Source organism: Acipenser ruthenus, unplaced genomic scaffold (genome assembly GCF_902713425.1).
Source record: "Acipenser ruthenus unplaced genomic scaffold, fAciRut3.2 maternal haplotype, whole genome shotgun sequence".
Classification (NCBI taxonomy): Eukaryota; Metazoa; Chordata; class Actinopteri; order Acipenseriformes; family Acipenseridae; genus Acipenser; species Acipenser ruthenus.
Genome location: NW_026708832.1, coordinates 1 through 23,681, shown reverse-complemented (window position 1 = coordinate 23,681; position 23,681 = coordinate 1). Strand labels below are relative to the sequence as shown.

The following is a 23,681-nucleotide window of genomic DNA, read 5'->3' as shown; positions in this document are numbered from 1 at the left end:
ATCATTGAGTGTCATTATTAAACCCTAACTCTGACCCTAGCCCCGAGTATTAAGCCCCCTCCTCTGAGGTGTCAGTTGCATTCCGCGCTGTGATACGAAACGGGACCCTGGTCAACCTGCAAGTCTTTTGGTATGCTGGCCAATCCGGAGGGGTCAACGTCATAGGTAACATGTCAGTATTTGCATATCTTTCCCAGCCGGTTTGAAGGTGCAGATGTGCAGACTTCTTTATTCAGCCGCTTTCTGCAAACGTGATATCCTCAGAGTTTGTAACCCTCTGCGTGTTGATTGTGGACAACCATGCATATACGCAGAGCAATTGGACACAATTGGACTATGCTTGACACACCACAAGACCAATCGCTCTTTAGCCACTCGCTGTACATAGAGGCGCGTATCAGGTAAGCACCGTGTGTTTGCTACGGCAGCACATATACTAAAATTGGAACGATACAGAGAAGATTAGCATGGCCCCTGCGCAAGGATGACACGCAAATTCGTGAAGCGTTCCACATTTTTGGTCTTTTTTTGTCGTTGGGAATAGTACTGTACCTGCCTTGGAATAACTCCCCTGGTAGAACCCGAAACATTGAAGCTGAACCGGAACCCCAATCCTAACCCAAGCCCAAAACCAAAGCCAAACCCTAATTTGATTAGAGGAGCACCCTCAAAATGGAGCGAGGTAACCAGTGGTGTACCACAGGGATCAGTATTAGGACCTTTGCTATTCCTAATCTACATTAATGATTCAGATTCTGGTATAGTAATGTCACAGGTGACGGTGAACTAGTTATTCCATGTAGTAAAACATTGGACTCCTTTGCATGGAGGATCTCAGTAAGCTACAGTGCACGGTTCATCAACTGATTCAGATTCATTTATGTTAAGTTTGCTACTGATGATGTGGAAAAGAACAGTAATTGAGTGCCCAAAAATATGAATCACAGTGAGTTTTGACCTCCTTTAGAATTCTGGATGGAGCGCATACCTTGCAAAATGACCCGGTGTGAACAAAAGGAAATATATCGAAGTAATATGTACAGCTAAACGTGTCCAAGTATCTTATAGGAATGAAGTCAGACCATGGAAATCCACACCTGTGCTGGAGAAACATTGGATCAAGGGACTTCTTGTGGAAACAACTAGAGCGAAACCTGGTACAGAAGCTGAATCCTGCTGGGAACGTATGGATATGCTGGACATGTCCTAGGCGATTTCACATATGGAATGTACTTTGACATAAAAATGAAGTGTTAGAGGTTTTTTGAAGGAAGGATAAAGAGGGAGTATCCGTGTACCGCCAGTAGGTGGCTCTCTTGCTCCATGAAATAGGTCAGTCTACACATGTTTTTAATTAAGTACTTAGTAATCTGGGAATAAAAAAGCACCATTCCGGCTAAAAGTGAACGTTAATCACACCTACAAACAAGATAAGAAAGAGATTCTTTACCACAAATAAATGAACATTAAAACTGAACAGCCAAGGTCTTAAGAAAAAACCTGTCTCAGCTGGATTTTGTATGAACAAAGAACAGGGTCAAGCCTAGTTCAGTCATTATAAAAAATATAAGAGTTGAATGCAGTTATACTGGCCTGTATTTGGATTTAAATCTTAGAGGGATTCACCAAAGAAATAAAGTGATATTATAAATTCTAGCAGCAACTGTTAAACTGAAGTAAATTAATTAAGTTTATCTTGAAATGCCACATTCATAGTTAAAAAGGTTCAGTGATAATTTACACTGTTTATAGTTTATAATGGTCAAAGACTAGTAATTAGACACAAAGGTATTGTAAATTAATAAAATAAATGATTAAAACCTTTTTTTAGACAGCATGGTATTTGAAACTAAAACTAATTATTTGATTTCATAAGATTAATAGTATGTTTTAAGTATTTGCTATAATAAGAAAACATATTATTTAAACTGACAAGTATTATTGCTTGTTCATGACTTTACTGTATTAATAAGAAGATTAAAAGCTGGAAGCAGTATTTGATTTAATTAAAAGGGAAAGTGGTACAGTTTATTTCTCCTTCTATTGAACAACAAGACCTCTAGACATTATGATGTCCATTGAATTATAGAATTTTAAGGGTGTTGTGTTATGTTTTTGTGTTAAGTTTGTAATAATATACTATAATGTACCTTGTTGTTAATCCACTATACTATTGTCTAATGATGGTAGATGGAGTCCTTATAATGTGGTTCTTTGAAACTGCTCTATTGCTAAAAGGGGCCTCTCTCCTTATCCCGATGAACAGGCTGTAGAGAAAGGAGGGGGTCTTATTGCATTCTACGCTAGCAAAGCTGCAAGTCTTGTAGATTTGGAATTTAGGGTTTATGGAATTAGTGGTTTAGCACAGATAAGAATATATCTTGAAATAATATGCAAAAACGATGGCTTAACAGACATTGATAGGTCATAGATCTAAAAAAGTGTTTGCACAGACTTTGGCCTTGAAAAAACAAGAGACTCTGGAAAACTGCTTGGAATAGCATATTTAGAAGTCAGATACAGGTCAGAGCCTGGTTAGTGCATCTTTTAAGGGATAAATAATTCTAATGAAAACTATTACCACTTAAACTTAGTGAAACTAATTGACTTAAATACTGCACGAGACAATCTTTTGTCAAATCCTCTGTTAGACAATGGTATATGGAATTAAAACTGACTCATTAACAAAATGATGAAACAATATGAGGTTAAAAGAAACACATGCCTTTAATTTAGCAAAATATAATGAATTAGAAGATGATGTCACATATTAAGAACATCTCTCATATATAACACATATAAAAATAGTGTTTTGCATGCACATATAAACAGTAGTGTTTTTATATTATATTATAAACCAAGATCCTGGGAACTTTGGTTCACTTAACTTTTCAGATAAAGGAGGGGCTCGGAGGAAAACAAGGAATGAGATCATAGAGTTGGACAAATATGAAGTTGTGAATTCATTCAGTACATGACACCTATTCATTCTGAAAAGTTAGTCCGGATCTTTTGAAAACTATTATTTGTAAAAGGGATAAGAGCTGTCTCACCAGATTAATGATTGGATTTAATTGAGGCGTCCCATGTATTCCAATGGGACGAAAAACCTATATAACTCCTAAGTAATTACAATGGAGTACCACACTCATCCCAGACAGGGTAAGGTGGTCCATCTTCTGCAAACTTTAAATACATAAGTCTGTCAATTTCTTGGGTGCTATATTAGTCATCTGGATATATTGCGGGTCAAGAGCGTAATAAAAATACCCCACAAGGAGTAGTAACATCTCTGTCCTCCTAACGTCTCCCCTGAGATAAGAGTGTATACTGAGCTAAATGGAACAGAGTACGTACAGAAATCTGAACCTACGGATTTTTTGACAGTAAGCAAACTTGTTAAATTTGCATATCTCCCAGCTGTCTCTCTGATGTATAGCTGTGCTCACTTCTTTATTAAACGTGAGTTTAAACTATTATTATTATTATTATTATTATTATTATTACTATTATTACCTCTGACCGTATAACCTGGCATCCTTCACTCCTGTTCCTGGAAGAATGGCCTCCAGCTGAGGTAGTTTCATCAGTTATTTCTTGTACCTGTTTTTAAACTAGATGACCACTACATCGTGTCTAAAGGTATAATTGCAAGAACTGTGTAGTTCTGTATTCCTAATAATCATTGAGTGTCATTATTAAACCCTAACTCTGACCCTAGCCCCGAGTATTAAGCCCCCTCCTCTGAGGTGTCAGTTGCATTCCGCGCTGTGATACGAAACGGGACCCTGGTCAACCTGCAAGTCTTTTGGTATGCTGGCCAATCCGGAGGGGTCAACGTCATAGGTAACATGTCAGTATTTGCATATCTTTCCCAGCCGGTTTGAAGGTGCAGATGTGCAGACTTCTTTATTCAGCCGCTTTCTGCAAACGTGATATCCTCAGAGTTTGTAACCCTCTGCGTGTTGATTGTGGACAACCATGCATATACGCAGAGCAATTGGACACAATTGGACTATGCTTGACACACCACAAGACCAATCGCTCTTTAGCCACTCGCTGTACATAGAGGCGCGTATCAGGTAAGCACCGTGTGTTCGCTACGGCAGCACATATACTAAAATTGGAACGATACAGAGAAGATTAGCATGGCCCCTGCGCAAGGATGACACGCAAATTCGTGAAGCGTTCCACATTTTTGGTCTTTTTTTGTCGTTGGGAATAGTACTGTACCTGCCTTGGAATAACTCCCCTGGTAGAACCCGAAACATTGAAGCTGAACCGGAACCCCAATCCTAACCCAAGCCCAAAACCAAACCCAAACCCTAATTTGATTAGAGGAGCACCCTCAAAATGGAGCGAGGTAACCAGTGGTGTACCACAGGGATCAGTATTAGGACCTTTGCTATTCCTAATCTACATTAATGATTCAGATTCTGGTATAGTAATGTCACAGGTGACGGTGAACTAGTTATTCCATGTAGTAAAACATTGGACTCCTTTGCATGGAGGATCTCAGTAAGCTACAGTGCACGGTTCATCAACTGATTCAGATTCATTTATGTTAAGTTTGCTACTGATGATGTGGAAAAGAACAGTAATTGAGTGCCCAAAAATATGAATCACAGTGAGTTTTGACCTCCTTTAGAATTCTGGATGGAGCGCATACCTTGCAAAATGACCCGGTGTGAACAAAAGGAAATATATCGAAGTAATATGTACAGCTAAACGTGTCCAAGTATCTTATAGGAATGAAGTCAGACCATGGAAATCCACACCTGTGCTGGAGAAACATTGGATCAAGGGACTTCTTGTGGAAACAACTAGAGCGAAACCTGGTACAGAAGCTGAATCCTGCTGGGAACGTATGGATATGCTGGACATGTCCTAGGCGATTTCACATATGGAATGTACTTTGACATAAAAATGAAGTGTTAGAGGTTTTTTGAAGGAAGGATAAAGAGGGAGTATCCGTGTACCGCCAGTAGGTGGCTCTCTTGCTCCATGAAATAGGTCAGTCTACACATGTTTTTAATTAAGTACTTAGTAATCTGGGAATAAAAAAGCACCATTCCGGCTAAAAGTGAACGTTAATCACACCTACAAACAAGATAAGAAAGAGATTCTTTACCACAAATAAATGAACATTAAAACTGAACAGCCAAGGTCTTAAGAAAAAACCTGTCTCAGCTGGATTTTGTATGAACAAAGAACAGGGTCAAGCCCAGTTCAGTCATTATAAAAAATATAAGAGTTGAATGCAGTTATACTGGCCTGTATTTGGATTTAAATCTTAGAGGGATTCACCAAAGAAATAAAGTGATATTATAAATTCTAGCAGCAACTGTTAAACTGAAGTAAATTAATTAAGTTTATCTTGAAATGCCACATTCATAGTTAAAAAGGTTCAGTGATAATTTACACTGTTTATAGTTTATAATGGTCAAAGACTAGTAATTAGACACAAAGGTATTGTAAATTAATAAAATAAATGATTAAAACCTTTTTTTAGACAGCATGGTATTTGAAACTAAAACTAATTATTTGATTTCATAAGATTAATAGTATGTTTTAAGTATTTGCTATAATAAGAAAACATATTATTTAAACTGACAAGTATTATTGCTTGTTCATGACTTTACTGTATTAATAAGAAGATTAAAAGCTGGAAGCAGTATTTGATTTAATTAAAAGGGAAAGTGGTACAGTTTATTTCTCCTTCTATTGAACAACAAGACCTCTAGACATTATGATGTCCATTGAATTATAGAATTTTAAGGGTGTTGTGTTATGTTTTTGTGTTAAGTTTGTAATAATATACTATAATGTACCTTGTTGTTAATCCACTATACTATTGTCTAATGATGGTAGATGGAGTCCTTATAATGTGGTTCTTTGAAACTGCTCTATTGCTAAAAGGGGCCTCTCTCCTTATCCCGATGAACAGGCTGTAGAGAAAGGAGGGGGTCTTATTGCATTCTACGCTAGCAAAGCTGCAAGTCTTGTAGATTTGGAATTTAGGGTTTATGGAATTAGTGGTTTAGCACAGATAAGAATATATCTTGAAATAATATGCAAAAATGATGGCTTAACAGACATTGATAGGTCATAGATCTAAAAAAGTGTTTGCACAGACTTTGGCCTTGAAAAAACAAGAGACTCTGGAAAACTGCTTGGAATAGCATATTTAGAAGTCAGATACAGGTCAGAGCCTGGTTAGTGCATCTTTTAAGGGATAAATAATTCAAATGAAAACTATTACCACTTAAACTTAGTGAAACTAATTGACTTAAATACTGCACGAGACAATCTTTTGTCAAATCCTCTGTTAGACAATGGTATATGGAATTAAAACTGACTCATTAACAAAATGATGAAACAATATGAGGTTAAAAGAAACACATGCCTTTAATTTAGCAAAATATAATGAATTAGAAGATGATGTCACATATTAAGAACATCTCTCATATATAACACATATAAAAATAGTGTTTTGCATGCACATATAAACAGTAGTGTTTTTATATTATATTATAAACCAAGATCCTGGGAACTTTGGTTCACTTAACTTTTCAGATAAAGGAGGGGCTCGGAGGAAAACAAGGAATGAGATCATAGAGTTGGACAAATATGAAGTTGTGAATTCATTCAGTACATGACACCTATTCATTCTGAAAAGTTAGTCCGGATCTTTTGAAAACTATTATTTGTAAAAGGGATAAGAGCTGTCTCACCAGATTAATGATTGGATTTAATTGAGGCGTCCCATGTATTCCAATGGGACGAAAAACCTATATAACTCCTAAGTAATTACAATGGAGTACCACAATCATCCCAGACAGGGTAAGGTGGTCCATCTTCTGCAAACTTTAAATACATAAGTCTGTCAATTTCTTGGGTGCTATATTAGTCATCTGGATATATTGCGGGTCAAGAGCGTAATAAAAATACCCCACAAGGAGTAGTAACATCTCTGTCCTCCTAACGTCTCCCCTGAGATAAGAGTGTATACTGAGCTAAATGGAACAGAGTACGTACAGAAATCTGAACCTACGGATTTTGTGACAGTAAGCAAACTTGTTAAATTTGCATATCTCCCAGCTGTCTCTCTGATGTATAGCTGTGCTCACTTCTTTATTAAACGTGAGTTTAAACTATTATTATTATTATTATTACTATTATTACCTCTGACCGTATAACCTGGCATCCTTCACTCCTGTTCCTGGAAGAATGGCCTCCAGCTGAGGTAGTTTCATCAGTTATTTCTTGTACCTGTTTTTAAACTAGATGACCACTACATCGTGTCTAAAGGTATAATTGCAAGAACTGTGTAGTTCTGTATTCCTAATAATCATTGAGTGTCATTATTAAACCCTAACTCTGACCCTAGCCCCGAGTATTAAGCCCCCTCCTCTGAGGTGTCAGTTGCATTCCGCGCTGTGATACGAAACGGGACCCTGGTCAACCTGCAAGTCTTTTGGTATGCTGGCCAATCCGGAGGGGTCAACGTCATAGGTAACATGTCAGTATTTGCATATCTTTCCCAGCCGGTTTGAAGGTGCAGATGTGCAGACTTCTTTATTCAGCCGCTTTCTGCAAACGTGATATCCTCAGAGTTTGTAACCCTCTGCGTGTTGATTGTGGACAACCATGCATATACGCAGAGCAATTGGACACAATTGGACTATGCTTGACACACCACAAGACCAATCGCTCTTTAGCCACTCGCTGTACATAGAGGCGCGTATCAGGTAAGCACCGTGTGTTCGCTACGGCAGCACATATACTAAAATTGGAACGATACAGAGAAGATTAGCATGGCCCCTGCGCAAGGATGACACGCAAATTTGTGAAGCGTTCCACATTTTTGGTCTTTTTTTGTCGTTGGGAATAGTACTGTACCTGCCTTGGAATAACTCCCCTGGTAGAACCCGAAACATTGAAGCTGAACTGGAACCCCAATCCTAACCCAAGCCCAAAACCAAAGCCAAACCCTAATTTGATTAGAGGAGCACCCTCAAAATGGAGCGAGGTAACCAGTGGTGTACCACAGGGATCAGTATTAGGACCTTTGCTATTCCTAATCTACATTAATGATTCAGATTCTGGTATAGTAATGTCACAGGTGACGGTGAACTAGTTATTCCATGTAGTAAAACATTGGACTCCTTTGCATGGAGGATCTCAGTAAGCTACAGTGCACGGTTCATCAACTGATTCAGATTCATTTATGTTAAGTTTGCTACTGATGATGTGGAAAAGAACAGTAATTGAGTGCCCAAAAATATGAATCACAGTGAGTTTTGACCTCCTTTAGAATTCTGGATGGAGCGCATACCTTGCAAAATGACCCGGTGTGAACAAAAGGAAATATATCGAAGTAATATGTACAGCTAAACGTGTCCAAGTATCTTATAGGAATGAAGTCAGACCATGGAAATCCACACCTGTGCTGGAGAAACATTGGATCAAGGGACTTCTTGTGGAAACAACTAGAGCGAAACCTGGTACAGAAGCTGAATCCTGCTGGGAACGTATGGATATGCTGGACATGTCCTAGGCGATTTCACATATGGAATGTACTTTGACATAAAAATGAAGTGTTAGAGGTTTTTTGAAGGAAGGATAAAGAGGGAGTATCCGTGTACCGCCAGTAGGTGGCTCTCTTGCTCCATGAAATAGGTCAGTCTACACATGTTTTTAATTAAGTACTTAGTAATCTGGGAATAAAAAAGCACCATTCCGGCTAAAAGTGAACGTTAATCACACCTACAAACAAGATAAGAAAGAGATTCTTTACCACAAATAAATGAACATTAAAACTGAACAGCCAAGGTCTTAAGAAAAAACCTGTCTCAGCTGGATTTTGTATGAACAAAGAACAGGGTCAAGCCTAGTTCAGTCATTATAAAAATATAAGAGTTGAATGCAGTTATACTGGCCTGTATTTGGATTTAAATCTTAGAGGGATTCACCAAAGAAATAAAGTGATATTATAAATTCTAGCAGCAACTGTTAAACTGAAGTAAATTAATTAAGTTTATCTTGAAATGCCACATTCATAGTTAAAAAGGTTCAGTGATAATTTACACTGTTTATAGTTTATAATGGTCAAAGACTAGTAATTAGACACAAAGGTATTGTAAATTAATAAAATAAATGATTAAAACCTTTTTTTAGACAGCATGGTATTTGAAACTAAAACTAATTATTTGATTTCATAAGATTAATAGTATGTTTTAAGTATTTGCTATAATAAGAAAACATATTATTTAAACTGACAAGTATTATTGCTTGTTCATGACTTTACTGTATTAATAAGAAGATTAAAAGCTGGAAGCAGTATTTGATTTAATTAAAAGGGAAAGTGGTACAGTTTATTTCTCCTTCTATTGAACAACAAGACCTCTAGACATTATGATGTCCATTGAATTATCGAATTTTAAGGGTGTTGTGTTATGTTTTTGTGTTAAGTTTGTAATAATATACTATAATGTACCTTGTTGTTAATCCACTATACTATTGTCTAATGATGGTAGATGGAGTCCTTATAATGTGGTTCTTTGAAACTGCTCTATTGCTAAAAGGGGCCTCTCTCCTTATCCCGATGAACAGGCTGTAGAGAAAGGAGGGGGTCTTATTGCATTCTACGCTAGCAAAGCTGCAAGTCTTGTAGATTTGGAATTTAGGGTTTATGGAATTAGTGGTTTAGCACAGATAAGAATATATCTTGAAATAATATGCAAAAACGATGGCTTAACAGACATTGATAGGTCATAGATCTAAAAAAAGTGTTTGCACAGACTTTGGCCTTGAAAAAACAAGAGACTCTGGAAAACTGCTTGGAATAGCATATTTAGAAGTCAGATACAGGTCAGAGCCTGGTTAGTGCATCTTTTAAGGGATAAATAATTCTAATGAAAACTATTACCACTTAAACTTAGTGAAACTAATTGACTTAAATACTGCACGAGACAATCTTTTGTCAAATCCTCTGTTAGACAATGGTATATGGAATTAAAACTGACTCATTAACAAAATGATGAAACAATATGAGGTTAAAAGAAACACATGCCTTTAATTTAGCAAAATATAATGAATTAGAAGATGATGTCACATATTAAGAACATCTCTCATATATAACACATATAAAAATAGTGTTTTGCATGCACATATAAACAGTAGTGTTTTTATATTATATTATAAACCAAGATCCTGGGAACTTTGGTTCACTTAACTTTTCAGATAAAGGAGGGGCTCGGAGGAAAACAAGGAATGAGATCATAGAGTTGGACAAATATGAAGTTGTGAATTCATTCAGTACATGACACCTATTCATTCTGAAAAGTTAGTCCGGATCTTTTGAAAACTATTATTTGTAAAAGGGATAAGAGCTGTCTCACCAGATTAATGATTGGATTTAATTGAGGCGTCCCATGTATTCCAATGGGACGAAAAACCTATATAACTCCTAAGTAATTACAATGGAGTACCACACTCATCCCAGACAGGGTAAGGTGGTCCATCTTCTGCAAACTTTAAATACATAAGTCTGTCAATTTCTTGGGTGCTATATTAGTCATCTGGATATATTGCGGGTCAAGAGCGTAATAAAAATACCCCACAAGGAGTAGTAACATCTCTGTCCTCCTAACGTCTCCCCTGAGATAAGAGTGTATACTGAGCTAAATGGAACAGAGTACGTACAGAAATCTGAACCTACGGATTTTGTGACAGTAAGCAAACTTGTTAAATTTGCATATCTCCCAGCTGTCTCTCTGATGTATAGCTGTGCTCACTTCTTTATTAAACGTGAGTTTAAACTATTATTATTATTATTATTACTATTATTACCTCTGACCGTATAACCTGGCATCCTTCACTCCTGTTCCTGGAAGAATGGCCTCCAGCTGAGGTAGTTTCATCAGTTATTTCTTGTACCTGTTTTTAAACTAGATGACCACTACATCGTGTCTAAAGGTATAATTGCAAGAACTGTGTAGTTCTGTATTCCTAATAATCATTGAGTGTCATTATTAAACCCTAACTCTGACCCTAGCCCCGAGTATTAAGCCCCCTCCTCTGAGGTGTCAGTTGCATTCCGCGCTGTGATACGAAACGGGACCCTGGTCAACCTGCAAGTCTTTTGGTATGCTGGCCAATCCGGAGGGGTCAACGTCATAGGTAACATGTCAGTATTTGCATATCTTTCCCAGCCGGTTTGAAGGTGCAGATGTGCAGACTTCTTTATTCAGCCGCTTTCTGCAAACGTGATATCCTCAGAGTTTGTAACCCTCTGCGTGTTGATTGTGGACAACCATGCATATACGCAGAGCAATTGGACACAATTGGACTATGCTTGACACACCACAAGACCAATCGCTCTTTAGCCACTCGCTGTACATAGAGGCGCGTATCAGGTAAGCACCGTGTGTTCGCTACGGCAGCACATATACTAAAATTGGAACGATACAGAGAAGATTAGCATGGCCCCTGCGCAAGGATGACACGCAAATTCGTGAAGCGTTCCACATTTTTGGTCTTTTTTTGTCGTTGGGAATAGTACTGTACCTGCCTTGGAATAACTCCCCTGGTAGAACCCGAAACATTGAAGCTGAACCGGAACCCCAATCCTAACCCAAGCCCAAAACCAAACCCAAACCCTAATTTGATTAGAGGAGCACCCTCAAAATGGAGCGAGGTAACCAGTGGTGTACCACAGGGATCAGTATTAGGACCTCTGCTATTCCTAATCTACATTAATGATTCAGATTCTGGTATAGTAATGTCACAGGTGACGGTGAACTAGTTATTCCATGTAGTAAAACATTGGACTCCTTTGCATGGAGGATCTCAGTAAGCTACAGTGCACGGTTCATCAACTGATTCAGATTCATTTATGTTAAGTTTGCTACTGATGATGTGGAAAAGAACAGTAATTGAGTGCCCAAAAATATGAATCACAGTGAGTTTTGACCTCCTTTAGAATTCTGGATGGAGCGCATACCTTGCAAAATGACCCGGTGTGAACAAAAGGAAATATATCGAAGTAATATGTACAGCTAAACGTGTCCAAGTATCTTATAGGAATGAAGTCAGACCATGGAAATCCACACCTGTGCTGGAGAAACATTGGATCAAGGGACTTCTTGTGGAAACAACTAGAGCGAAACCTGGTACAGAAGCTGAATCCTGCTGGGAACGTATGGATATGCTGGACATGTCCTAGGCGATTTCACATATGGAATGTACTTTGACATAAAAATGAAGTGTTAGAGGTTTTTTGAAGGAAGGATAAAGAGGGAGTATCCGTGTACCGCCAGTAGGTGGCTCTCTTGCTCCATGAAATAGGTCAGTCTACACATGTTTTTAATTAAGTACTTAGTAATCTGGGAATAAAAAAGCACCATTCCGGCTAAAAGTGAACGTTAATCACACCTACAAACAAGATAAGAAAGAGATTCTTTACCACAAATAAATGAACATTAAAACTGAACAGCCAAGGTCTTAAGAAAAAACCTGTCTCAGCTGGATTTTGTATGAACAAAGAACAGGGTCAAGCCTAGTTCAGTCATTATAAAAAATATAAGAGTTGAATGCAGTTATACTGGCCTGTATTTGGATTTAAATCTTAGAGGGATTCACCAAAGAAATAAAGTGATATTATAAATTCTAGCAGCAACTGTTAAACTGAAGTAAATTAATTAAGTTTATCTTGAAATGCCACATTCATAGTTAAAAAGGTTCAGTGATAATTTACACTGTTTATAGTTTATAATGGTCAAAGACTAGTAATTAGACACAAAGGTATTGTAAATTAATAAAATAAATGATTAAAACCTTTTTTTAGACAGCATGGTATTTGAAACTAAAACTAATTATTTGATTTCATAAGATTAATAGTATGTTTTAAGTATTTGCTATAATAAGAAAACATATTATTTAAACTGACAAGTATTATTGCTTGTTCATGACTTTACTGTATTAATAAGAAGATTAAAAGCTGGAAGCAGTATTTGATTTAATTAAAAGGGAAAGTGGTACAGTTTATTTCTCCTTCTATTGAACAACAAGACCTCTAGACATTATGATGTCCATTGAATTATAGAATTTTAAGGGTGTTGTGTTATGTTTTTGTGTTAAGTTTGTAATAATATACTATAATGTACCTTGTTGTTAATCCACTATACTATTGTCTAATGATGGTAGATGGAGTCCTTATAATGTGGTTCTTTGAAACTGCTCTATTGCTAAAAGGGGCCTCTCTCCTTATCCCGATGAACAGGCTGTAGAGAAAGGAGGGGGTCTTATTGCATTCTACGCTAGCAAAGCTGCAAGTCTTGTAGATTTGGAATTTAGGGTTTATGGAATTAGTGGTTTAGCACAGATAAGAATATATCTTGAAATAATATGCAAAAATGATGGCTTAACAGACATTGATAGGTCATAGATCTAAAAAAGTGTTTGCACAGACTTTGGCCTTGAAAAAACAAGAGACTCTGGAAAACTGCTTGGAATAGCATATTTAGAAGTCAGATACAGGTCAGAGCCTGGTTAGTGCATCTTTTAAGGGATAAATAATTCTAATGAAAACTATTACCACTTAAACTTAGTGAAACTAATTGACTTAAATACTGCACGAGACAATCTTTTGTCAAATCCTCTGTTAGACAATGGTATATGGAATTAAAACTGACTCATTAACAAAATGATGAAACAATATGAGGTTAAAAGAAACACATGCCTTTAATTTAGCAAAATATAATGAATTAGAAGATGATGTCACATATTAAGAACATCTCTCATATATAACACATATAAAAATAGTGTTTTGCATGCACATATAAACAGTAGTGTTGTTATATTATATTATAAACCAAGATCCTGGGAACTTTGGTTCACTTAACTTTTCAGATAAAGGAGGGGCTCGGAGGAAAACAAGGAATGAGATCATAGAGTTGGACAAATATGAAGTTGTGAATTCATTCAGTACATGACACCTATTCATTCTGAAAAGTTAGTCCGGATCTTTTGAAAACTATTATTTGTAAAAGGGATAAGAGCTGTCTCACCAGATTAATGATTGGATTTAATTGAGGCGTCCCATGTATTCCAATGGGACGAAAAACCTATATAACTCCTAAGTAATTACAATGGAGTACCACACTCATCCCAGACAGGGTAAGGTGGTCCATCTTCTGCAAACTTTAAATACATAAGTCTGTCAATTTCTTGGGTGCTATATTAGTCATCTGGATATATTGCGGGTCAAGAGCGTAATAAAAATACCCCACAAGGAGTAGTAACATCTCTGTCCTCCTAACGTCTCCCCTGAGATAAGAGTGTATACTGAGCTAAATGGAACAGAGTACGTACAGAAATCTGAACCTACGGATTTTGTGACAGTAAGCAAACTTGTTAAATTTGCATATCTCCCAGCTGTCTCTCTGATGTATAGCTGTGCTCACTTCTTTATTAAACGTGAGTTTAAACTATTATTATTATTATTATTACTATTATTACCTCTGACCGTATAACCTGGCATCCTTCACTCCTGTTCCTGGAAGAATGGCCTCCAGCTGAGGTAGTTTCATCAGTTATTTCTTGTACCTGTTTTTAAACTAGATGACCACTACATCGTGTCTAAAGGTATAATTGCAAGAACTGTGTAGTTCTGTATTCCTAATAATCATTGAGTGTCATTATTAAACCCTAACTCTGACCCTAGCCCCGAGTATTAAGCCCCCTCCTCTGAGGTGTCAGTTGCATTCCGCGCTGTGATACGAAACGGGACCCTGGTCAACCTGCAAGTCTTTCGGGATGCTGGCCAATCCGGAGGGGTCAACGTCATAGGTAACATGTCAGTATTTGCATATCTTTCCCAGCCGGTTTGAAGGTGCAGATGTGCAGACTTCTTTATTCAGCCGCTTTCTGCAAACGTGATATCCTCAGAGTTTGTAACCCTCTGCGTGTTGATTGTGGACAACCATGCATATACGCAGAGCAATTGGACACAATTGGACTATGCTTGACACACCACAAGACCAATCGCTCTTTAGCCACTCGCTGTACATAGAGGCGCGTATCAGGTAAGCACCGTGTGTTCGCTACGGCAGCACATATACTAAAATTGGAACGATACAGAGAAGATTAGCAAGGCCCCTGCGCAAGGATGACACGCAAATTCGTGAAGCGTTCCACATTTTTGGTCTTTTTTTGTCGTTGGGAATAGTAGATTCAGGGGCCATGCTAATCTTCTCTGTATCGTTCCAATTTTAGTATATGTGCTGCCGTAGCGAACACACGGTGCTTACCTGATACGTGCCTCTATGTACAGCGAGTGGATAAAGAGCGATTGGTCTTGTGGTGTGTCAAGCATAGTCCAATTGTGTCCAATTGCTCTGCGTATATGCATGGTTGTCCACAATCAACACGCAGAGGGTTACAAACTCTGAGGATATCACGTTTGCAGAAAGCGGCTGAATAAAGAAGTCTGCACATCTGCACCTTCAAACCGGCTGGGAAAGATATGCAAATACTGACATGTTACCTATGACGTTGACCCCTCCGGATTGGCCAGCATACCAAAAGACTTGCAGGTTGACCAGGGTCCCGTTTCGTATCACAGCGCGGAATGCAACTGACACCTCAGAGGAGGGGGCTTAATACTCGGGGGCTAGGGTCAGAGTTAGGGTTTAATAATGACACTCAATGATTATTAGGAATACAGAACTACACAGTTCTTGCAATTATACCTTTAGACACGATGTAGTGGTCATCTAGTTTAAAAACAGGTACAAGAAATAACTGATGAAACTACCTCAGCTGGAGGCCATTCTTCCAGGAACAGGAGTGAAGGATGCCAGGTTATACGGTCAGAGGTAATAATAGTAATAATAATAATAATAATAGTTTAAACTCACGTTTAATAAAGAAGTGAGCACAGCTATACATCAGAGAGACAGCTGGGAGATATGCAAATTTAACAAGTTTGCTTACTGTCACAAAATCCGTAGGTTCAGATTTCTGTACGTACTCTGTTCCATTTAGCTCAGTATACACTCTTATCTCAGGGGAGACGTTAGGAGGACAGAGATGTTACTACTCCTTGTGGGGTATTTTTATTACGCTCTTGACCCGCAATATATCCAGATGACTAATATAGCACCCAAGAAATTGACAGACTTATGTATTTAAAGTTTGCAGAAGATGGACCACCTTACCCTGTCTGGGATGAGTGGTGGTACTCCATTGTAATTACTTAGGAGTTATATAGGTTTTTCGTCCCATTGGAATACATGGGACGCCTCAATTAAATCCAATCATTAATCTGGTGAGACAGCTCTTATCCCTTTTACAAATAATAGTTTTCAAAAGATCCGGACTAACTTTTCAGAATGAATAGGTGTCATGTACTGAATGAATTCACAACTTCATATTTGTCCAACTCTATGATCTCATTCCTTGTTTTCCTCCGAGCCCCTCCTTTATCTGAAAAGTTAAGTGAACCAAAGTTCCCAGGATCTTGGTTTATAATATAATATAACAACACTACTGTTTATATGTGCATGCAAAACACTATTTTTATATGTGTTATATATGAGAGATGTTCTTAATATGTGACATCATCTTCTAATTCATTATATTTTGCTAAATTAAAGGCATGTGTTTCTTTTAACCTCATATTGTTTCATCATTTTGTTAATGAGTCAGTTTTAATTCCATATACCATTGTCTAACAGAGGATTTGACAAAAGATTGTCTCGTGCAGTATTTAAGTCAATTAGTTTCACTAAGTTTAAGTGGTAATAGTTTTCATTAGAATTATTTTATCCCTTAAAAGATGCACTAACCAGGCTCTGACCTGTATCTGACTTCTAAATATGCTATTCCAAGCAGTTTTCCAGAGTCTCTTGTTTTTTCAAGGCCAAAAGTCTGTGCAAACACTTTTTTAGATCTATGACCTATCAATGTCTGTTAAGCCATCATTTTTGCATATTATTTCAAGATATATTCTTATCTGTGCTAAACCACTAATTCCATAAACCCTAAATTCCAAATCTGCAAGACTTGCAGCTTTGCTAGCGTAGAATGCAATAAGACCCCCTCCTTTCTCTACAGCCTGTTCATCGGGATAAGGAGAGAGGCCCCTTTTAGCAATAGAGCAGTTTCAAAGAACCACATTATAAGGACTCCATCTACCATCATTAGACAATAGTATAGTGGATTAACAACAAGGTACATTATAGTATATTATTACAAACTTAACACAAAAACATAACACAACACCCTTAAAATTCTATAATTCAATGGACATCATAATGTCTAGAGGTCTTGTTGTTCAATAGAAGGAGAAATAAACTGTACCACTTTCCCTTTTAATTAAATCAAATACTGCTTCCAGCTTATAATCTTCTTATTAATACAGTAAAGTCATGAACAAGCAATAATACTTGTCAGTTTAAATAATATGTTTTCTTATTATAGCAAATACTTAAAACATACTATTAATCTTATGAAATCAAATAATTAGTTTTAGTTTCAAATACCATGCTGTCTAAAAAAAGGTTTTAATCATTTATTTTATTAATTTACAATACCTTTGTGTCTAATTACTAGTCTTTGACCATTATAAACTATAAACAGTGTAAATTATCACTGAACCTTTTTAACTATGAATGTGGCATTTCAAGATAAACTTAATTAATTTACTTCAGTTTAACAGTTGCTGCTAGAATTTATAATATCACTTTATTTCTTTGGTGAATCCCTCTAAGATTTAAATCCAAATACAGGCCAGTATAACTGCATTCAACTCTTATATTTTTTATAATGACTGAACTAGGCTTGACCCTGTTCTTTGTTCATACAAAATCCAGCTGAGACAGGTTTTTTCTTAAGACCTTGGCTGTTCAGTTTTAATGTTCATTTATTTGTGGTAAAGAATCTCTTTCTTATCTTGTTTGTAGGTGTGATTAACGTTCACTTTTAGCCGGAATGGTGCTTTTTTATTCCCAGATTACTAAGTACTTAATTAAAAACATGTGTAGACTGACCTATTTCATGGAGCAAGAGAGCCACCTACTGGCGGTACACGGATACTCCCTCTTTATCCTTCCTTCAAAAAACCTCTAACACTTCATTTTTATGTCAAAGTACATTCCATATGTGAAATCGCCTAGGACATGTCCAGCATATCCATACGTTCCCAGCAGGATTCAGCTTCTGTACCAGGTTTCGCTCTAGTTGTTTCCACAAGAAGTCCCTTGATCCAATGTTTCTCCAGCACAGGTGTGGATTTCCATGGTCTGACTTCATTCCTATAAGATACTTGGACACGTTTAGCTGTACATATTACTTCGATATATTTCCTTTTGTTCACACCGGGTCATTTTGAAAGGTATGCGCTCCATCCAGAATTCTAAAGGAGGTCAAAACTCACTGTGATTCATATTTTTGGGCACTCAATTACTGTTCTTTTCCACATCATCAGTAGCAAACTTAACATAAATGAATCTGAATCAGTTGATGAACCGTGCACTGTAGCTTACTGAGATCCTCCATGCAAAGGAGTCCAATGTTTTACTACATGGAATAACTAGTTCACCGTCACCTGTGACATTACTATACCAGAATCTGAATCATTAATGTAGATTAGGAATAGCAGAGGTCCTAATACTGATCCCTGTGGTACACCACTGGTTACCTCGCTCCATTTTGAGGGTGCTCCTCTAATCAAATTAGGGTTTGGTGTTTGGTTTTGGGCTTGGGTTAGGATTGGGGTTCCGGTTCAGCTTCAATGTTTCGGGTTCTACCAGGGGAGTTATTCCAAGGCAGGTACAGTACTATTCCCAACGACAAAAAAAGACCAAAAATGTGGAACGCTTCACAAATTTGCGTGTCATCCTTGCGCAGGGGCCATGCTAATCTTCTCTGTATCGTTCCAATTTTAGTATATGTGCTGCCGTAGCGAACACACGGTGCTTACCTGATACGCGCCTCTATGTACAGCGAGTGGCTAAAGAGCGATTGGTCTTGTGGTGTGTCAAGCATAGTCCAATTGTGTCCAATTGCTCTGCGTATATGCATGGTTGTCCACAATCAACACGCAGAGGGTTACAAACTCTGAGGATATCACGTTTGCAGAAAGTGGCTGAATAAAGAAGTCTGCACATCTGCACCTTCAAACCGGCTGGGAAAGATATGCAAATACTGACATGTTACCTATGACGTTGACCCCTCCGGATTGGCCAGCATACCAAAAGACTTGCAGGTTGACCAGGGTCCCGTTTCGTATCACAGCGCGGAATGCAACTGACACCTCAGAGGAGGGGGCTTAATACTCGGGGCTAGGGTCAGAGTTAGGGTTTAATAATGACACTCAATGATTATTAGGAATACAGAACTACACAGTTCTTGCAATTATACCTTTAGACACGATGTAGTGGTCATCTAGTTTAAAAAACAGGTACAAGAAATAACTGATGAAACTACCTCAGCTGGAGGCCATTCTTCCAGGAACAGGAGTGAAGGATGCCAGGTTATACGGTCAGAGGTAATAATAGTAATAATAATAATAATAATAGTTTAAACTCACGTTTAATAAAGAAGTGAGCACAGCTATACATCAGAGAGACAGCTGGGAGATATGCAAATTTAACAAGTTTGCTTACTGTCACAAAATCCGTAGGTTCAGATTTCTGTACGTACTCTGTTCCATTTAGCTCAGTATACACTCTTATCTCAGGGGAGACGTTAGGAGGACAGAGATGTTACTACTCCTTGTGGGGTATTTTTATTACGCTCTTGACCCGCAATATATCCAGATGACTAATATAGCACCCAAGAAATTGACAGACTTATGTATTTAAAGTTTGCAGAAGATGGACCACCTTACCCTGTCTGGGATGAGTGTGGTACTCCATTGTAATTACTTAGGAGTTATTATAGGTTTTTCGTCCCATTGGAATACATGGGACGCCTCAATTAAATCCAATCATTAATCTGGTGAGACAGCTCTTATCCCTTTTACAAATAATAGTTTTCAAAAGATCCGGACTAACTTTTCAGAATGAATAGGGTGTCATGTACTGAATGATTTCACAACTTCATATTTGTCCAACTCTATGATCTCATTCCTTGTTTTCCTCCGAGCCCCTCCTTTATCTGAAAAGTTAAGTGAACCAAAGTTCCCAGGATCTTGGTTTATAATATAATATAAAAACACTACTGTTTATATGTGCATGCAAAACACTATTTTTATATGTGTTATATATGAGAGATGTTCTTAATATGTGACATCATCTTCTAATTCATTATATTTTGCTAAATTAAAGGCATGTGTTTCTTTTAACCTCATATTGTTTCATCATTTTGTTAATGAGTCAGTTTTAATTCCATATACCATTGTCTAACAGAGGATTTGACAAAAGATTGTCTCGTGCAGTATTTAAGGTCAATTAGTTTCACTAAGTTTAAGTGGTAATAGTTTTCATTTGAATTATTTATCCCTTAAAAGATGCACTAACCAGGCTCTGACCTGTATCTGACTTCTAAATATGCTATTCCAAGCAGTTTTCCAGAGTCTCTTGTTTTTTCAAGGCCAAAGTCTGTGCAAACACTTTTTTTAGATCTATGACCTATCAATGTCTGTTAAGCCATCGTTTTTGCATATTATTTCAAGATATATTCTTATCTGTGCTAAACCACTAATTCCATAAACCCTAAATTCCAAATCTACAAGACTTGCAGCTTTGCTAGCGTAGAATGCAATAAGACCCCCCTCCTTTCTCTACAGCCTGTTCATCGGGATAAGGAGAGAGGCCCCCTTTTAGCAATAGAGCAGTTTCAAAGAACCACATTATAAGGACTCCATCTACCATCATTAGACAATAGTATAGTGGATTAACAACAAGGTACATTATAGTATATTGATTACAAACTTAACACAAAAAACATAACACAACACCCTTAAAATTCTATAATTCAAATGGACATCATAATGTCTAGAGGTCTTGTTGTTCAATTGAAGGAGAAATAAACTGTACCACTTTCCCTTTTAATTAAATCAAATACTGCTTCCAGCTTTTAATCTTCTTATTAATACAGTAAAGTCATGAACAAGCAATAATACTTGTCAGTTTAAATAATATGTTTTCTTATTATAGCAAATACTTAAAACATACTATTAATCTTATGAAATCAAATAATTAGTTTTAGTTTCAAATACCATGCTGTCTAAAAAAAGGTTTTAATCATTTATTTTATTAATTTACAATACCTTTGTGTCTAATTACTAGTCTTTGACCATTATAAACTATAAACAGTGTAAATTATCACTGAACCTTTTTAACTATGAATGTGGCATTTCAAGATAAACTTAATTAATTTACTTCAGTTTAACAGTTTGCTGCTAGAATTTATAAATATCACTTTATTTCTTTGGTGAATCCCTCTAAGATTTAAATCCAAATACAGGCCAGTATAACTGCATTCAACTCTTATATTTTTTATAATGACTGAACTAGGCTTGACCCTGTTCTTTGTTCATACAAAATCCAGCTGAGACAGGTTTTTTCTTAAGACCTTGGCTGTTCAGTTTTAATGTTCATTTATTTGTGGTAAAGAATCTCTTTCTTATCTTGTTTGTAGGTGTGATTAACGTTCACTTTTAGCCGGGAATGGTGCTTTTTTTATTCCCAGATTACTAAGTACTTAATTAAAAACATGTGTAGACTGACCTATTTCATGGAGCAAGAGAGCCACCTACTGGCGGTACACGGATACTCCCTCTTTATCCTTCCTTCAAAAAACCTCTAACACTTCATTTTTATGTCAAAGTACATTCCATATGTGAAATCGCCTAGGACATGTCCAGCATATCCATACGTTCCCAGCAGGATTCAGCTTCTGTACCAGGTTTTCGCTCTAGTTGTTTCCACAAGAAGTCCCTTGATCCAATGTTTCTCCAGCACAGGTGTGGATTTCCATGGTCTGACTTCATTCCTATAAGATACTTGGACACGTTTAGCTGTACATATTACTTCGATATATTTTCCTTTTGTTCACACCGGGTCATTTTGCAAGGTATGCGCTCCATCCAGAATTCTAAAGGAGGTCAAAACTCACTGTGATTCATATTTTTGGGCACTCAATTACTGTTCTTTTCCACATCATCAGTAGCAAACTTAACATAAATGAATCTGAATCAGTTGATGAACCGTGCACTGTAGCTTACTGAGATCCTCCATGCAAAGGAGTCCAATGTTTTACTACATGGAATAACTAGTTCACCGTCACCTGTGACATTACTATACCAGAATCTGAATCATTAATGTAGATTAGGAATAGCAAAGGTCCTAATACTGATCCCTGTGGTACACCACTGGTTACCCTCGCTCCATTTTGAGGGTGCTCCTCTAATCAAATTAGGGTTTGGGTTTGGTTTTGGGCTTGGGTTAGAGATTGGGGTTCCGGTTCAGCTTCAATGTTTCGGGTTAGGGTTAGGGTTAGGGTTAGGGTTAGGGTTAGGGTTTAGGGTTAGGGGTCGTTCCGTCGTGCTAAAGGTCTTGTTTTGTAGCTCGCAGTAATGCCTTTCCAGGCATACCTTGATTCAATTGATACCACCTGTGGTTATTTAAAGATTAAAAAAACTCCCATCGAAACGAACGGGACGTTTTTTTCGCCAAATGTAAACGAAACATATTTAAGGTCGTTATTTAGTGTAGCAGTCGAATAAAAAACTCTGTCGTTTTGTAGCTTGCAATCATACCTATCAAACGATACCTCGTATGAGGTGGTAGCACCAGGGGTTATTGAAATATTAATTTTAATGTGATTCCCATTGAAACGTATAGGCGTTTTCACCCAAACCGTAAAAACAGACACAATAACACGTGCCATTTAGCGCCGGTGTGGAATTACAACCCAGGAATGGTCTCGTTGTGTAGATGACACCCTTATCTGTATAACAATGCCCTACCTGAAACGATAGCACCTGGCGTTTCGTATTTATAGGGAAAATACGAATTTTGCACCAAACCGCAACTTCAAAAAACCCCATAGGATAACATTGAAATCCACCAAACACAATTGCTTTTTTTGAATAAAAACTCTGTTTTTCAACGGATTGGTCTCAAATTTGGTACACCATTGCTACCTATTACCCTGATACAGGAACTGTTTGAATGGTATCTCTAGCCCTTACTGTTCCAGAGAAATAAAAAAAAAGAAGTGAACTTGCAATTTTCAAGGGGCCTGCAATGCACTTAGAAGTGGCATTGAAGGACAGGGGCAGCGTCGGAACCGAAAGGCCCAGCAACCTGTGCTTTTCAAGCAATTATCTGCATGTCCTACAGGTACTCTGTAGCAATTTTCAGCCACCTACCACATTCGCTGATTCTTTGAGAGCCTGCCAAAATTGTTCCAAATGCCCCATAGGCTTAAAGCAGCGGTCGCCTTGGCTGAAGGGGAAAAAAGCTGAATTTTGCAGGAATCGCTCTAAAAACACTGGGCTCAGTTACAGGCTGTTAGTCTGATACTACAGCCCTTGAAATGGTGTTTCTACCTGCTTGCATGGCTTCAAAACTCTTCCAAATGTACTTTTTCAAGGGGCCTGCAGTGCACTTAGAAGTGGCATTGAAGGACAGGGGCAGCGTCGGAACCAGGCCCAGCAACCTGTG

General features: G+C 37.5%; 7 non-coding genes across 7 annotated transcripts; 5 read left to right on the top strand and 2 right to left on the bottom strand.

The window, feature by feature from the left end:
* The first annotated feature begins 412 nt into the window (after nucleotides 1–412).
* LOC131736338 (U6 spliceosomal RNA) lies at nucleotides 413–519 on the top strand. The gene has a single exon (XR_009328083.1). It is a non-coding gene; the product is annotated as a U6 spliceosomal RNA (small nuclear RNA).
* A 3,574-nt stretch (nucleotides 520–4,093) lies between these two features.
* Nucleotides 4,094–4,200, top strand: LOC131736342 (U6 spliceosomal RNA). The gene has a single exon (XR_009328086.1). It is a non-coding gene; the product is annotated as a U6 spliceosomal RNA (small nuclear RNA).
* A 3,562-nt stretch (nucleotides 4,201–7,762) lies between these two features.
* Nucleotides 7,763–7,869, top strand: LOC131736345 (U6 spliceosomal RNA). The gene has a single exon (XR_009328089.1). It is a non-coding gene; the product is annotated as a U6 spliceosomal RNA (small nuclear RNA).
* A 3,562-nt stretch (nucleotides 7,870–11,431) lies between these two features.
* On the top strand, nucleotides 11,432–11,538 carry LOC131736337 (U6 spliceosomal RNA). The gene has a single exon (XR_009328082.1). It is a non-coding gene; the product is annotated as a U6 spliceosomal RNA (small nuclear RNA).
* Nucleotides 11,539–15,100: 3,562 nt separating this feature from the next.
* On the top strand, nucleotides 15,101–15,207 carry LOC131736339 (U6 spliceosomal RNA). The gene has a single exon (XR_009328084.1). It is a non-coding gene; the product is annotated as a U6 spliceosomal RNA (small nuclear RNA).
* Nucleotides 15,200–15,303, bottom strand: LOC131736341 (U6 spliceosomal RNA). The gene has a single exon (XR_009328085.1). It is a non-coding gene; the product is annotated as a U6 spliceosomal RNA (small nuclear RNA).
* Nucleotides 15,304–18,870: 3,567 nt separating this feature from the next.
* On the bottom strand, nucleotides 18,871–18,977 carry LOC131736344 (U6 spliceosomal RNA). Its single transcript, XR_009328088.1, has one exon. It is a non-coding gene; the product is annotated as a U6 spliceosomal RNA (small nuclear RNA).
* Between the last annotated feature and the right edge of the window lie 4,704 nt (nucleotides 18,978–23,681).